At 34.0% G+C, this 15,502-nt stretch overlaps 1 protein-coding gene across 2 annotated transcripts in view; it reads left to right on the top strand.

The window, feature by feature from the left end:
• The first annotated feature begins 6,685 nt into the window (after nt 1-6,685).
• Nucleotides 6,686-15,502, top strand: part of LOC120339038 (deoxyribose-phosphate aldolase-like) — a 44,093-nt gene continuing 35,276 nt past the window's right edge. Inside the window, exon 1 of one of the 2 annotated variants that reach the window (XM_078116423.1) lies at nt 6,686-6,807. The gene's annotated coding sequence lies outside the window, so the exon portion shown is untranslated. Of the gene's footprint in view, nt 6,808-6,926; nt 6,985-15,502 lie in introns of those variants that run through there. The other variant, XM_078116421.1, reaches the window with a different exon arrangement.

Genomic DNA, 15,502 nt, shown 5'->3' with positions numbered 1-15,502 from the left:
TGTGCATGGTCTAATATCGTCTGTTACACGAGAAACTCATTTGTGATTAGGCAACCGAGAGCACTTCAGTTCGAAAGCGCAGTCGGAGTCAGATGTCGTTACGCACGACGAAACTTGATACGAAAGTATATTCGGGGTTTCGGGAACAAACGAACATTTTACAGGGAACTAATCCGTGCCAAACTTGGCAAGAAGGTCTGTCACGATGTCTACAAAACCCACAAAAATGATCAGGCCAAAGGAGGAGGTTTATTTTTTGCAAAATCGGGTTTTTGGGTCTCGGATGCGAGTACCCGTCAATCTAGTCACACTCGAGTGATTTCAATGTTTACAGGTCATTGAGCTCTGTTTCCGGGCAGAGCGTTTTGCAGACTATATTTTTACAAATATATTCAACAGGTGGGCAGTGGCTTACAAGCAAAGCATTTAGGGGAAGCGTGAACGTTTTTAATGATGGACTATGATTAAATAGCCAGCTCGCGGTGTCGACCATATCCAATGATGTTCCTCATTCCCGCAAATAGGCTAAATAACGTAGTCCCACGAAATTGGGCGACGACGATTGGGCACCAACTCTATCAATATTTGTCATTTGACTCATTTATCAAGCTAAAACATGCGAAAATCACAAAAAAAAAACTCACTAAAACGTGCCAAAGTCTTTCTCTATACCTACATTTGGTGTAAGATTCAAAACTCTTCATAACTGAGAAAGTGCCTCCGCACGTGTTTTTAAAAACATTGCTTCCTAAAAGCAGTATGCCAGGAAGTCGCAATTAGTTTGGTTGTCGCACCTGTTTTCTCTCAGGTTTGCTATCGATTTTGCTTCAAACTTGGAGTATGGTATAGTTATCCATTATTGCCGAAACCGGAAAGATATGGCAGAAATTGTCATTTAAATTTGTAACGAAATTTATATAAGCCTATCCTTTGAGAATCTCAATATTAGAATGAGTAAACATTGTTTGAATATGAATTGTCATTTCTGTTGAAAGCTACAATTTTAGGCATTTACCACGAATGACTAACTTTTAATTCATTTGTAATTGATACCTACATTTTAAGTAATTTACGTCAATGCGGTGAACTGCCCAGTAGTTCATTATTTCTTCACCATACTTAAAATACGCTAAACAATCTTGTAGCTTTGGCAACGTAGGCCCGGATATGAGATAGCAAAATATGTGAGTGTTATCGGAAGAAGTAAACGACTAGTTTGAAGAGAAAGGTGTGAGAAAAGTGAGGGCACACGATGCACCTACCGTTGAATGGTTACGTCCTTTATTATCGGCTTATAAAATGTAGAAATACTGTCTATATTAGTATTTATATATATATATATATACAAATATAACTTTCTCATTCCTTACGCAATTGGATAAAGTACAGAAATAATATTCATATATATGAGAAACTTGGTAAAAACATACTACATAGAATGTGGATTCATCGAAAACTGCCTCGATGTAATACACTCTGATGTGTTGCTCATATTCGAAAACAATCTACCGGTACATCATCAAAAAGGTAGGAAATACATATTTAAATCAACCCAAACTACTTTTTTATACAAATAAAAAACAGAGTTAGTTTATTGTTTACCTTTTCATGCCCACAGTGTTGCATCTACAAATCATGCTCAGATATGTCGACAGCAGGACATCTCGATGAAAGGAAGAAGTTTGCTTTCACTAGCAGACTATACTAGAGAAGATCGTCTTCATTTATTGAGCAGTGCTGCTGACCTAAAGTTAAGGATGAAGCAACTGAACAAAAGGTATTACAAATCTTTCCCAATGTCTTCCTTTGTCGTGGAAGATTGAGAAGGGTAGGAATAGGGTAGGGTTTCTGTGTTTATCCTGGGAATCGAAAAGATGATAAGACAGCTCAGTCATATATATATGATGAACTCTTTGAATGAAGCTTTTTTGAATCCCTCTCGATCATACTCTAGGTCGATTTCATTGTAGCATATAGTTCTAGAATCTAGATGATGAAGGAAGCAATAACCGACTAGCTGTTACGTGATCCAGGAAAACTTTCATAAGTACACTTAAGCATCGACATCGCCTTTATAAATGTTATAAATAGCGGGGCCACAATTTATGCATTATGGTTTTTATAAATCTATTCAATTTGGTATACGCCCATGTATGCAAAAGTATATTAGCGCAAAATAGCAATTAATGTTTGTGAAGCTAGTTATTCATTGCAAAGAAATATGACAGGTACGCGGATTGGGAAAGCTTTGAATTATGTACAAACTAAAATACTCTCAGAATCTAACGGTAATAGGCTCGGGCTCCGGGCATTGTCGTTGTTATGACAGATGCTAGACATCAGGATAGCATTGATGAACCACTTCAAAAATTATGGGACTTGAACATAACCGTGAGTTAGTTTTCTCTTCATTTTCTATTCTTCAAAAATGATTGGCTTTCGAAAAAATGGTTAATAATTTTAACTTTCGATCTATGTTTCTTATACGTATGCTGTTTGGTTGAAAAAGAAATTGGAATGAATTTGTTAGGAGGACATTCTTGCGTCATACCATATGAAGACGTTCGGAGCAACGCTAATGGAGGGTCGGTAATTAATTAGAAGCAAGCTTTCGGATCTTCCGGGAACTCGTTTATGAATATTGATAAATCAATGAATTTAGACAATCGTTAATGTATCTGCTAACACTCTCGCTATAGTTCATATATATACGATGGAAATGAGCAGTGAAAAAAAATACTTTACTCTGTCGATATATATATATATATATATATATATATATATATGTTGATACAATCTATAATTATATGTATAGGCACTAAATTTGGCTGTAAATGCGCTGGCAACCAATTCAATCAATCCAAGAAAATTTGTAGGTGATAATTATTTACATATATTTATATATATATATAAATTATGAACTAAGAAAATGGGCGCTATTTAAAAATTCAATGTGTCGTCGTAGTCAGTTTATTCACAAGTCTGATATATATATAAAAGAGGCACTGTACAAGCACGTATTGAACTGTTCGCTATGGGCACTACAAAAATATTTTTTCGTAGCAATTCACATAGCTACTTGAAATATATATGTGAGAATCTGTAGATTCTACATGACGCACATTTGCGCTTTATTTTAAATTCTGTGCCGGCATCCCGTCAGCTTAATCATGTACATTTATTACAATTCATGACGAATGTAATAATGGTATTTACACGGATATATATTGAAAGAGTTCTTTCTCTCCACCTGACATTTTCTCCATATAAGTATTTATAACATGTTATTTTCGCTTTCGGAATACTTTAAAACTCATCGCTTTATTCCTAAGTTGGCTCTCAAATTGTTTTGTGTGGGAGTCGTTATTCTAATTCACCAAGAGACGAAAGAAAAAATTTGCGTCCTAAAAGTTTCCAGAATGCTTACCATACGCTAATACATTGGAGTTATTACATTGAATTAGATTTCTCAAAGTCATCAGATAAAGTGCAGGTTGAAGTATTCAGGTTACTTATTTACATTGAGCATTTAACTTAATAATTGCCATATTGAGAGAGTTTACTATAATATTGGCGCCTTGTCGTCCTAGTCTCTTGCGATGTTACCGTACAAAACATAGCTTTTGGTCTTCACCTTAAATCTAATGCTGCTATATCTGCACAAAGGTTATTCCCACTGTATCTATGGCTGGCTACTAACACGTGACACAAGTAAAATGATAAAAAAGGGTAAAAAATAAATGAATGAATAAATAAATATGAAATAACAAACTGCAGTTTCACGTGGTAAATGCACGTTCAACACATGACCCTAAACAAACATAAATTCCTATTTGAATTGCTTATAGGCTCAGTTGTGTAAAGTATAAATCAGTAAAATCTAAAACAAAATTGAAATTTGAATAATACTATTATTAAAGGCACCCATTTTCATTATATACAATGAACTTTGATAAATAATCAACTGAACTTAAAAAAAATCGGTTATGCGTTGAGTCTACAACACCTGTTGTCAAAATCAGAATTTGCATACAGAATGAAATTGAATCTGGCAAAAACATAATGATAAACGAGGTGTTGTTGACAAAGGCACAACTGAATCATCAAATATTTCAGAAGAAACAAAGATTTCTCTCTACAACGTCTCTCTCTGTGCTGTCATTGTCACAGGATCGTCACCAATCGGATGTAGTAACATAATATACATAGTCGACTTTGTCTGTAAGATCAAGAGAGAAAAGTGAGGTGTGAGTGTGGAAAGTTACTTTAAGCTGTGTTATTGAAAAAAAGTAATAAACAATACACTGTTTGTAATAAACAATACACTATCCTGATAAAATTATATTGTAAATGAAAACAACCCACCTGTATGACTGATAACAAGCTTATAGTTAGACTTTTCATTTTCGTCAAAATTGTAAAAAAAATCTGAATACACAATCTTGCACTTATTACTTCTGACAAGAGTATAACAAAATTTAAAAGCTTCCTATAATCGCTGTCAGCCAGTCAATTGAGTAAAAAAATCCAATGTTCCATTGCAATTCATTGATAAAATTCCTAATTGTATGTATTGAATTCTTGGAAATAAACACGTCAAGAATGTTTTCACAAAAAGCCGTTAAAGAATCATATCGCTCCGTATTTTCGAATTTGAGATTAAAGTAGAAAAACATTGTACATATGCAACAATGCTCCACTGCAAAATAAAAAAGAAGGCAAACCATGTAGTAGATCTAACTATAAATACTTGATAAATAATATATTCACGAAATTCAAAATCAATAAAATATGTAATATGTTTTATATGACAGGTTTCAATTTTGTACAATGAAACATAATTGATTTGCGCTAAAAATTAAATTACATGAAACGGGTGTTGCTAACGAGATATTTATAGTAGTACCAAGAATGATAAAAATACTTCTTAAAATATTGTTGGTCGCAATTGCGCGTATGAGAACGGAACCTATATACTGATATCGAACCGCATTATGAATGTGAGATATTACCAAATTACAAATGTTTACTGAAGTCAATAAATATACATATATAGACTAGAGTATAGCAGGCTTGCTGGGATGGGACAGCACACATTTGTATTTCCCATGAGACACGTGGTACACGAAAACCGTATGATTTTTCTCGGGGAAATGATGGTAAAACATTTCGTTATTGATTTTGTGTCCATATATTTGAGCATAGGCCTCTTGTTGGTTATAAAGAGCAAAAAATATCCAGCATCAACAATATACTTCGTAAAAGGGCTGATGGACACATGTATAATAGTTATGAATATAAAGTTAACAAATAGCGCATGATTGCCAGTAGGTATATTCATGTCAAAGATAAATAACGCACAACCGGTGTATAGCAAAACGATATAATTTGCCGACGTTTCGAATTTCTATTCAGAAAACTTCATCAGGGCATGATATAAAGAGTACACTGTCGTACATATATAGAGTAGAAAAATAAAAAAAGATAGTAAAAATTAAACGGCGTGAAAAACTGAAAAAAGGGGACAATATGATAATAGATCCTAGTGAATAAGCGCAAGTTCAAACAATTACGCGACTATCTAAACAATGATTTATATACATGCGGGAACAATGTAGTTTCTTTATCGTTCATTGAATTTTTCTCTTCGTTGATATGATAAGATTCGAGAAATAGTCTTTTTCTGTAGTGAATTTCATGTTCCAATATCCTGCTGTTATCCCAATCAATGCTGTGATCAGTAGAAAGGGCATGTTTCGGAAGGGCCGATTTTTCAAATTTCGCAGCAATCCTCTCGCACATAACCATCCCTACATGGGATTCGAACCTGCGAACCCACAGAGTAATTAGAGGTGCGGTGGCGGGAGAATTCCTAACGCTTAGCCCGTTGAGCCACACCGCCGAGCCTGTTTGAATGTTTGAATTTATTTGTGTATTTGGAATGGTTTTGTTGGTTGAAATAAATGAAAAGATATACTGAGGCATTAGGATAAAGTAGGGGGTCGTGGCATCGGCCAGTCATCTTTGCGTCGGTACAATAGGTTATCAAAGTGGAGTAGGAGCAGAGTAATTCTGTGTTCTGTGATTGCATTTATTGGATAGTAATTGAATATTTATACCAGGATTATAACACAAAAGTAGAAATCCAGTTTTCCCAGGTAGGGAGGGACGATTTGAATCCCCAGAACTCCGCCTCTTCGGCTCCGTATGTCAATTTTTGTATTTCGAATTTATTCTCTCGCGATTACACTTGTGTTTTCTCGCAAAGTGCCTGCAAACGCGTTTGCGGCAGACATCAAATATCGTTATCTCAGCTTGTATATTCAGAACGCGAAGACGGCGTTATCGCGCCATTTTATTATTGGTGCCGACTGCCTGCCCTCTTTCAGGCGTTTTTCCGATTGCAACAATCTCAATTTATTGAAATAGTGAAACATTCTTGATGTTAAATTAAATGACTTTCTAGTTCTTCCGGAAAATGATGAGTACCCGACGTTAGATGATAAAACATCATTTGCGATTAATTTAGGTCAAATTTTGCTTTCCACTACACCCGGTTTTCGAAATACGAAGTTATAACGCAAAACAGTGCGTTTTGTTACATTTATTTTGCGCTCCCAATAAAATACATATACCTTGAATTTCGTGCCGCTGATAAATCCGTTCCTATCGCCCAAGCGCGGCACACGCCTGGTCGAATGTCGGGCGGTATTTCAGTCGACGATAAATTAAAAAAGCCAGATAGCTGCGTTGAGAGAATACCATGACGCATCACTCAAGCGTAACGAGAGATATGTCTAACTTACGGTACACAATATATCTTTATTTATATTTCATTTATTTATTATTTACATATTGAATAATCCACATTGTGGATCCATTTAAAAAAAAAAAAAAAAAAAAAGTCGAAAAAAGCGTGAGCCAACTATATTAAGTTAACTATGGTCAATGCGACGACTACCATCGGCTTGTGCAACTGTAAAGACCACTGTGAAGCTAGTAGCACGCCTTCTTCTAATTTTACGCAGTAATGCGTTAAATCTCTCTTTTGTACTTGTCGGAGATCGGTGGTGCGTAATGCGGGCGAGTCTTCATTTCCACACGGATAAATGACTTTGGTTTATAAATAAATAAGTAATTCAACACTATAATAAGTAAATTTAAGTGTATTTCACAGTAAATTAAGAATATGAATTAATCGTCTGAGTGTAGTAGGGACTTTCGCTATTTTAAGCCAACTAAATACTATTAATGTACACATATTGCTAGGTCTGAAATTTTGCATTTTATGAGGTAATAATAAGACATCCTCGTATCTTAAATTCGTGCGAAAAAATCAACCAAATGACATTTGTTATTCTCTGTGTTTTCAATAACGTGTGCAGGGGCGTAACCGAAATTTTTCAAGGGGCCTGAAATTTCATTTGTTAGATGGAAATAGCTAGTAGGGGTTCGCGACTCAAGGGATACTTGGATGATAGTCGAGTTTTTGTATGATGCTGTTTTTTAATATCCTTTATTACTATCATGGGAAAATGCGTGCCCATTGAAACTAAACGCCAATTGAAACGTAGATTTTCCCTGAGCTTGCGTTGTCGTGATTTTGACGCAACAATGTGAAAATTCAAGGCTTTGTGTACAAACTGTGAAATCTCTAAAGACAGCGTGCTGCGAGCAATGGAGAAGTGATTATGCTTATTGTAATCTGGGAGATATTTTAATAATTCATTAGTTAAGCATGCGACAAGGGCAACAATATCAACAAGACGATTTGATTTAGTTACATATGGTCATTAAATTGGTGTTGCAACAAATTGCTAGTCAGTGTATCACAACTTTCTTCGGTGTCTGATTACCGGGGGTTCGCGTTGATTGTTTCGTGACTTGGGAGGTACTTGTCAGAAAAAAGGTGTGAGAACCCCTGAGCTAGCTGATCCGACCGAAAGCCGGAACAGGAGTGTTTTCAAGAGTCTTGGATGTTTAAAAACAGTTTCAAGCTACGAAAAATTGCTATGCAGCTACAGAAAGATGCATTTTTACCTTCCAAAACAGGAGAGGGCGGGGGGCACGCATTTGGGTAATTTGAAAAAAACAAACATTTCGCTTCTATGTGTATTCTGTTCCTGAAAATGCCCTATTTCACCGAAATCGACACAGGCGAAAAAAACGTAAAATTTCACAACTTTCAGGCTGCAGTAGGATATCTATCCGATTAAAAGGAGAGAGATATTAATTTTGATAATTATTTTAGTATATAGACTCTTCATACCACAAGTTGAGTTGTTGGAAACAAAATTTTGCAATTATGTACATTCCGGTACTCATAATTCCTCAATTCGTCGAAATCTTCATAGGCAAAACAACGTAAATTTTCACATTTTTCAAATTACAACAGCAAGTCTTTCCGATAAAGAGGGGCGAGATTTTATTATTGAAAAATATAATAAGATATACACTCTTCATCCCACAAGTTGAGTTTTGGAAACAAAATCTTGTAATCATGTGCATTCCGTTACTGAAAATGCCCTATTCCGTCGAAATTTGCATAGGCGAAATAACGTAAAATTTCACATTTTTCAAATTACAACAGCATGTCTTTCCGATTAAGAGAACGAGATTTTATTATTGAAAAATATAATAAGATATACACTCTTCATCCCACAAGTTGAGTTGTTGGGAACAAAATTTTGAAATCATGTGTATTCCGTTACTGAAAATGCCCTATTTCGTCGAAATTTGCATAGGCGAAATAACGTAAAATTTCACGTTTTTAAAATTACAACAGCAAGTCTTTCCGATTAAGAGGGGCGAGATTTTATTATTGATAATTATTTTAGTATATATACTCTTCATCCCACAAGTTGAGTTGTTGGGAACAAAATTTTGTAATCATGTGCATTCCGTTACTTAAAATGCCCTATACCGTCGAAATTTGCATATGGGCGAAATAACGTAAAATTTCACATTTTTCAAATTACAACAGCAAGTCTTTCCGATTAAGAGGGGCGAGATTTTATTATTGAAAAATATAATAAGGTATACACTCTTTATCTCACAAGTTGAGTTGTTGGGAACAAAATCTTGTAATCATGTGCATTCCGTTACTGAAAATGCCCTATTCCGTCGAAATTTGCATAGGCGAAATAACGTAAGATTTCACATTTTTCAAAGTACAACAGCAAGTCTTTCCGATTAAGAGGGGCGAGATTTTATTATTGAAAAATATAATAAGGTATACACTCTTTATCTCACAAGTTGAGTTGTTGGGAACAAAATCTTGTAATCATGTGCATTCCGTTACTGAAAATGCCCTATTCCGTCGAAATTTGCATAGGCGAAATAACGTAAAATTTCACATTTTTCAAATTACAACAGCAAGTCTTTCCGATTAAGAGGGGCGAGATTTTATTATTGAAAAATATAATAAGATATACACTCTTCATCCCACAAGTTGAGTTGTTGGGAACAAAATTTTGAAATCATGTGTATTCCGTTACTGAAAATGCCCTATTTCGTCGAAATTTGCATAGGCGAAATAACGTAAAATTTCACATTTTTAAAATTACAACAGCAAGTCTTTCCGATTAAGAGGGGCGAGATTTTATTATTGATAATTATTTTAGTATATATACTCTTCATCCCACAAGTTGAGTTGTTGGGAACAAAATTTTGTAATCATGTGCATTCCGTTACTGAAAATGCCCTATTCCGTCGAAATTTGCACAGGCGAAATAACGTAAAATTTCACATTTTTCAAATTACAACAGCATGTCTTTCCGATTAAGAGGGGCGAGATTTTATTATTGAAAAATATAATAAGGTATAAACTCTTTATCTCACAAGTTGAGTTGTTGGGAACAAAATTTTGCAATTATGTGCATTCCGTTACTGAAAATGCCCTATTCCGTCGAAATTTGCATAGGCGAAATAACGTAAAATTTCACATTTTTCAAAGTACAACAGCAAGTCTTTCCGATTAAGAGGGGCGAGATTTTATTATTGAAAAATATATTAAGATATACACTCTTCATCCCACAAGTTGAGTTGTTGAGAACAAAATCTTGTAATCATGTGCATTCCGTTACTGAAAATGCCCTATTCCGTCGAAATTTGCATAGGCGAAATAACGTAAAATTTCACATTTTTCAAATTACAACAGCATGTCTTTCCGATTAAGAGGGGCGAGATTTTATTATTGAAAAATATAATAAGATATACACTCTTTATCTCACAAGTTGAGTTGTTGGGAACAAAATTTTGCAATTATGTGCATTCCGTTACTGAAAATGCCCTATTCCGTCGAAATTTGTATAGGCGAAATAACGTAAAATTTCACATTTTTCAAATTACAACAGCATGTCTTTCCGATTAAGAGGGGCGAGATTTTATTATTGATAATTATTTTAGTATATATACTCTTCATCCCACAAGTTGAGTTGTTGGGAACAAAATTTTGTAATCATGTGCATTCCGTTACTGAAAATGCCCTATTCCGTCGAAATTTGCATAGGCGAAATAACGTAAAATTTCACATTTTTCAAATTACAACAGCATGTCTTTCCGATTAAGAGGGGCGAGATTTTATTATTGATAATTATTTTAGTATATATACTCTTCATCCCACAAGTTGAGTTGTTGGGAACAAAATTTTGTAATCATGTGCATTCCGTTACTGAAAATGCCCTATACCGTCGAAATTTGCATAGGCGAAATAACGTAAAATTTCACATTTTTCAAATTACAACAGCAAGTCTTTCCGATTAAGAGGGGCGAGATTTTATTATTGATAATTATTTTAGTATATATACTCTTCATCCCACAAGTTGAGTTGTTGGGAACAAAATTTTGTAATCATGTGCATTCCGTTACTTAAAATGCCCTATACCGTCGAAATTTGCATATGGGCGAAATAACGTAAAATTTCACATTTTTCAAATTACAACAGCAAGTCTTTCCGATTAAGAGGGGCGAGATTTTATTATTGAAAAATATAATAAGGTATACACTCTTTATCTCACAAGTTGAGTTGTTGGGAACAAAATCTTGTAATCATGTGCATTCCGTTACTGAAAATGCCCTATTCCGTCGAAATTTGCATAGGCGAAATAACGTAAGATTTCACATTTTTCAAAGTACAACAGCAAGTCTTTCCGATTAAGAGGGGCGAGATTTTATTATTGAAAAATATAATAAGGTATACACTCTTTATCTCACAAGTTGAGTTGTTGGGAACAAAATCTTGTAATCATGTGCATTCCGTTACTGAAAATGCCCTATTCCGTCGAAATTTGCATAGGCGAAATAACGTAAAATTTCACATTTTTCAAATTACAACAGCAAGTCTTTCCGATTAAGAGGGGCGAGATTTTATTATTGAAAAATATAATAAGATATACACTCTTCATCCCACAAGTTGAGTTGTTGGGAACAAAATTTTGAAATCATGTGTATTCCGTTACTGAAAATGCCCTATTTCGTCGAAATTTGCATAGGCGAAATAACGTAAAATTTCACATTTTTAAAATTACAACAGCAAGTCTTTCCGATTAAGAGGGGCGAGATTTTATTATTGATAATTATTTTAGTATATATACTCTTCATCCCACAAGTTGAGTTGTTGGGAACAAAATTTTGTAATCATGTGCATTCCGTTACTGAAAATGCCCTATTCCGTCGAAATTTGCACAGGCGAAATAACGTAAAATTTCACATTTTTCAAATTACAACAGCATGTCTTTCCGATTAAGAGGGGCGAGATTTTATTATTGAAAAATATAATAAGGTATAAACTCTTTATCTCACAAGTTGAGTTGTTGGGAACAAAATTTTGCAATTATGTGCATTCCGTTACTGAAAATGCCCTATTCCGTCGAAATTTGCATAGGCGAAATAACGTAAAATTTCACATTTTTCAAAGTACAACAGCAAGTCTTTCCGATTAAGAGGGGCGAGATTTTATTATTGAAAAATATATTAAGATATACACTCTTCATCCCACAAGTTGAGTTGTTGAGAACAAAATCTTGTAATCATGTGCATTCCGTTACTGAAAATGCCCTATTCCGTCGAAATTTGCATAGGCGAAATAACGTAAAATTTCACATTTTTCAAAGTACAACAGCAAGTCTTTCCGATTAAGAGGGGCGAGATTTTATTATTGAAAAATATAATAAGGTATAAACTCTTTATCTCACAAGTTGAGTTGTTGGGAACAAAATTTTGCAATTATGTGCATTCCGTTACTGAAAATGCCCTATTCCGTCGAAATTTGCATAGGCGAAATAACGTAAAATTTCACATTTTTCAAAGTACAACAGCAAGTCTTTCCGATTAAGAGGGGCGAGATTTTATTATTGAAAAATATATTAAGATATACACTCTTCATCCCACAAGTTGAGTTGTTGAGAACAAAATCTTGTAATCATGTGCATTCCGTTACTGAAAATGCCCTATTCCGTCGAAATTTGCATAGGCGAAATAACGTAAAATTTCACATTTTTCAAATTACAACAGCATGTCTTTCCGATTAAGAGGGGCGAGATTTTATTATTGAAAAATATAATAAGATATACACTCTTTATCTCACAAGTTGAGTTGTTGGGAACAAAATTTTGCAATTATGTGCATTCCGTTACTGAAAATGCCCTATTCCGTCGAAATTTGTATAGGCGAAATATCGTAAAATTTCACATTTTTCAAATTACAACAGCATGTCTTTCCGATTAAGAGGGGCGAGATTTTATTATTGATAATTATTTTAGTATATATACTCTTCATCCCACAAGTTGAGTTGTTGGGAACAAAATTTTGTAATCATGTGCATTCCGTTACTGAAAATGCCCTATTCCGTCGAAATTTGCATAGGCGAAATAACGTAAAATTTCACATTTTTCAAATTACAACAGCATGTCTTTCCGATTAAGAGGGGCGAGATTTTATTATTGATAATTATTTTAGTATATATACTCTTCATCCCACAAGTTGAGTTGTTGGGAACAAAATTTTGTAATCATGTGCATTCCGTTACTGAAAATGCCCTATACCGTCGAAATTTGCATAGGCGAAATAACGTAAAATTTCACATTTTTCAAATTACAACAGCAAGTCTTTCCGATTAAGAGGGGCGAGATTTTATTATTGATAATTATTTTAGTATATATACTCTTCATCCCACAAGTTGAGTTGTTGGGAACAAAATTTTGTAATCATGTGCATTCCGTTACTGAAAATGCCCTATTCCGTCGAAATTTGCATAGGCGAAATAACGTAAAATTTCACATTTTTCAAATTACAACAGCATGTCTTTCCGATTAAGAGGGGCGAGATTTTATTATTGAAAAATATAATAAGATATACACTCTTTATCTCACAAGTTGAGTTGTTGGGAACAAAATTTTGCAATTATGTGCATTCCGTTACTGAAAATGCCCTATTCCGTCGAAATTTGTATAGGCGAAATAACGTAAAATTTCACATTTTTCAAATTACAACAGCATGTCTTTCCGATTAAGAGGGGCGAGATTTTATTATTGATAATTATTTTAGTATATATACACTTCATCCCACAAGTTGAGTTGTTGGGAACAAAATTTTGCAATCATGTGCATTCCGTTACTGAAAATGCCCTATTCCGTCGAAATTTGCATAGGCGAAATAACGTAAAATTTCATATTTTTCAAATTACAACAGCATGTCTTTCCGATTAAGAGGGGCGTGATTTTATTATTGATAATTATTTTAGTATATATACTCTTCATCCCACAAGTTGAGTTGTTGGGAACAAAATTTTGTAATCATGTGCATTCCGTTACTGAAAATGCCCTATTCCGTCGAAATTTGCATAGGCGAAATAACGTAAAATTTCACATTTTTCAAATTACAACAGCATGTCTTTCCGATTAAGAGGGGCGAGATTTTATTATTGATAATTATTTTAGTATATATACTCTTCATCCCACAAGTTGAGTTGTTGGGAACAAAATTTTGTAATCATGTGCATTCCGTTACTGAAAATGCCCTATACCGTCGAAATTTGCATAGGCGAAATAACGTAAAATTTCACATTTTTCAAATTACAACAGCAAGTCTTTCCGATTAAGAGGGGCGAGATTTTATTATTGATAATTATTTTAGTATATATACTCTTCATCCCACAAGTTGAGTTGTTGGGAACAAAATTTTGTAATCATGTGCATTCCGTTACTGAAAATGCCCTATTCCGTCGAAATTTGCATAGGCGAAATAACGTAAAATTTCACATTTTTCAAATTACAACAGCATGTCTTTCCGATTAAGAGGGGCGAGATTTTATTATTGAAAAATATAATAAGATATACACTCTTTATCTCACAAGTTGAGTTGTTGGGAACAAAATTTTGCAATTATGTGCATTCCGTTACTGAAAATGCCCTATTCCGTCGAAATTTGTATAGGCGAAATAACGTAAAATTTCACATTTTTCAAATTACAACAGCATGTCTTTCCGATTAAGAGGGGCGAGATTTTATTATTGATAATTATTTTAGTATATATACTCTTCATCCCACAAGTTGAGTTGTTGGGAACAAAATTTTGCAATCATGTGCATTCCGTTACTGAAAATGCCCTATTCCGTCGAAATTTGCATAGGCGAAATAACGTAAAATTTCATATTTTTCAAATTACAACAGCATGTCTTTCCGATTAAGAGGGGCGAGATTTTATTATTGATAATTATTTTAGTATATATACTCTTCATCCCACAAGTTGAGTTGTTGGGAACAAAATTTTGTAATCATGTGCATTCCGTTACTGAAAATGCCCTATTCCGTCGAAATTTGCATAGGCGAAATAACGTAAAATTTCACATTTTTCAAATTACAACAGCAAGTCTTTCCGATTAAGAGGGGCGAGATTTTATTATTGATAATTATTTTAGTATATATACTCTTCATCCCACAAGTTGAGTTGTTGGGAACAAAAATTTGTAATCATGTGCATTCCGTTACTGAAAATGCCCTATTCCGTCGAAATTTGCATAGGCGAAATAACGTAAAATTTCACATTTTTCAAATTACAACAGCATGTCTTTCCGATTAAGAGGGGCGAGATTTTATTATTGAAAAATATAATAAGATATACACCCTTCATCCCATAAGTTGAATTGTTGGGAACAAAATTTTGCAATTATGTGTAATCCGTTACTGAAAATGAGCTATTTCGTCAAAATCCATATCATAGGTGAAAAAACCGTGAATTTTCACAATTTTCAAGCGAATGTAGTATGCCTATCCGATTAAGAGAGGCGACATTTTATTATCGAAGAATATAATAGTATATATGTGGAACATCATACAAGTTGAGTTGTTGGGAACAACATTTTGCATTCATATGTAATCCGTTACTGAAAATATTATAAATACAACACATGTGGTATATTAATCGGAAAATTCGAGTTGTTGGTAGGTACATTTTTTATTTATGTGTAAATCCTGATTGACAATGCCCTATTTTATCAAAAGTT

This window comes from Styela clava, chromosome 9 (assembly GCF_964204865.1).
Source record: "Styela clava chromosome 9, kaStyClav1.hap1.2, whole genome shotgun sequence".
Taxonomy (NCBI): domain Eukaryota; kingdom Metazoa; phylum Chordata; class Ascidiacea; order Stolidobranchia; family Styelidae; genus Styela; species Styela clava.
This window is presented reverse-complemented; position numbering and strand designations above follow the sequence as displayed.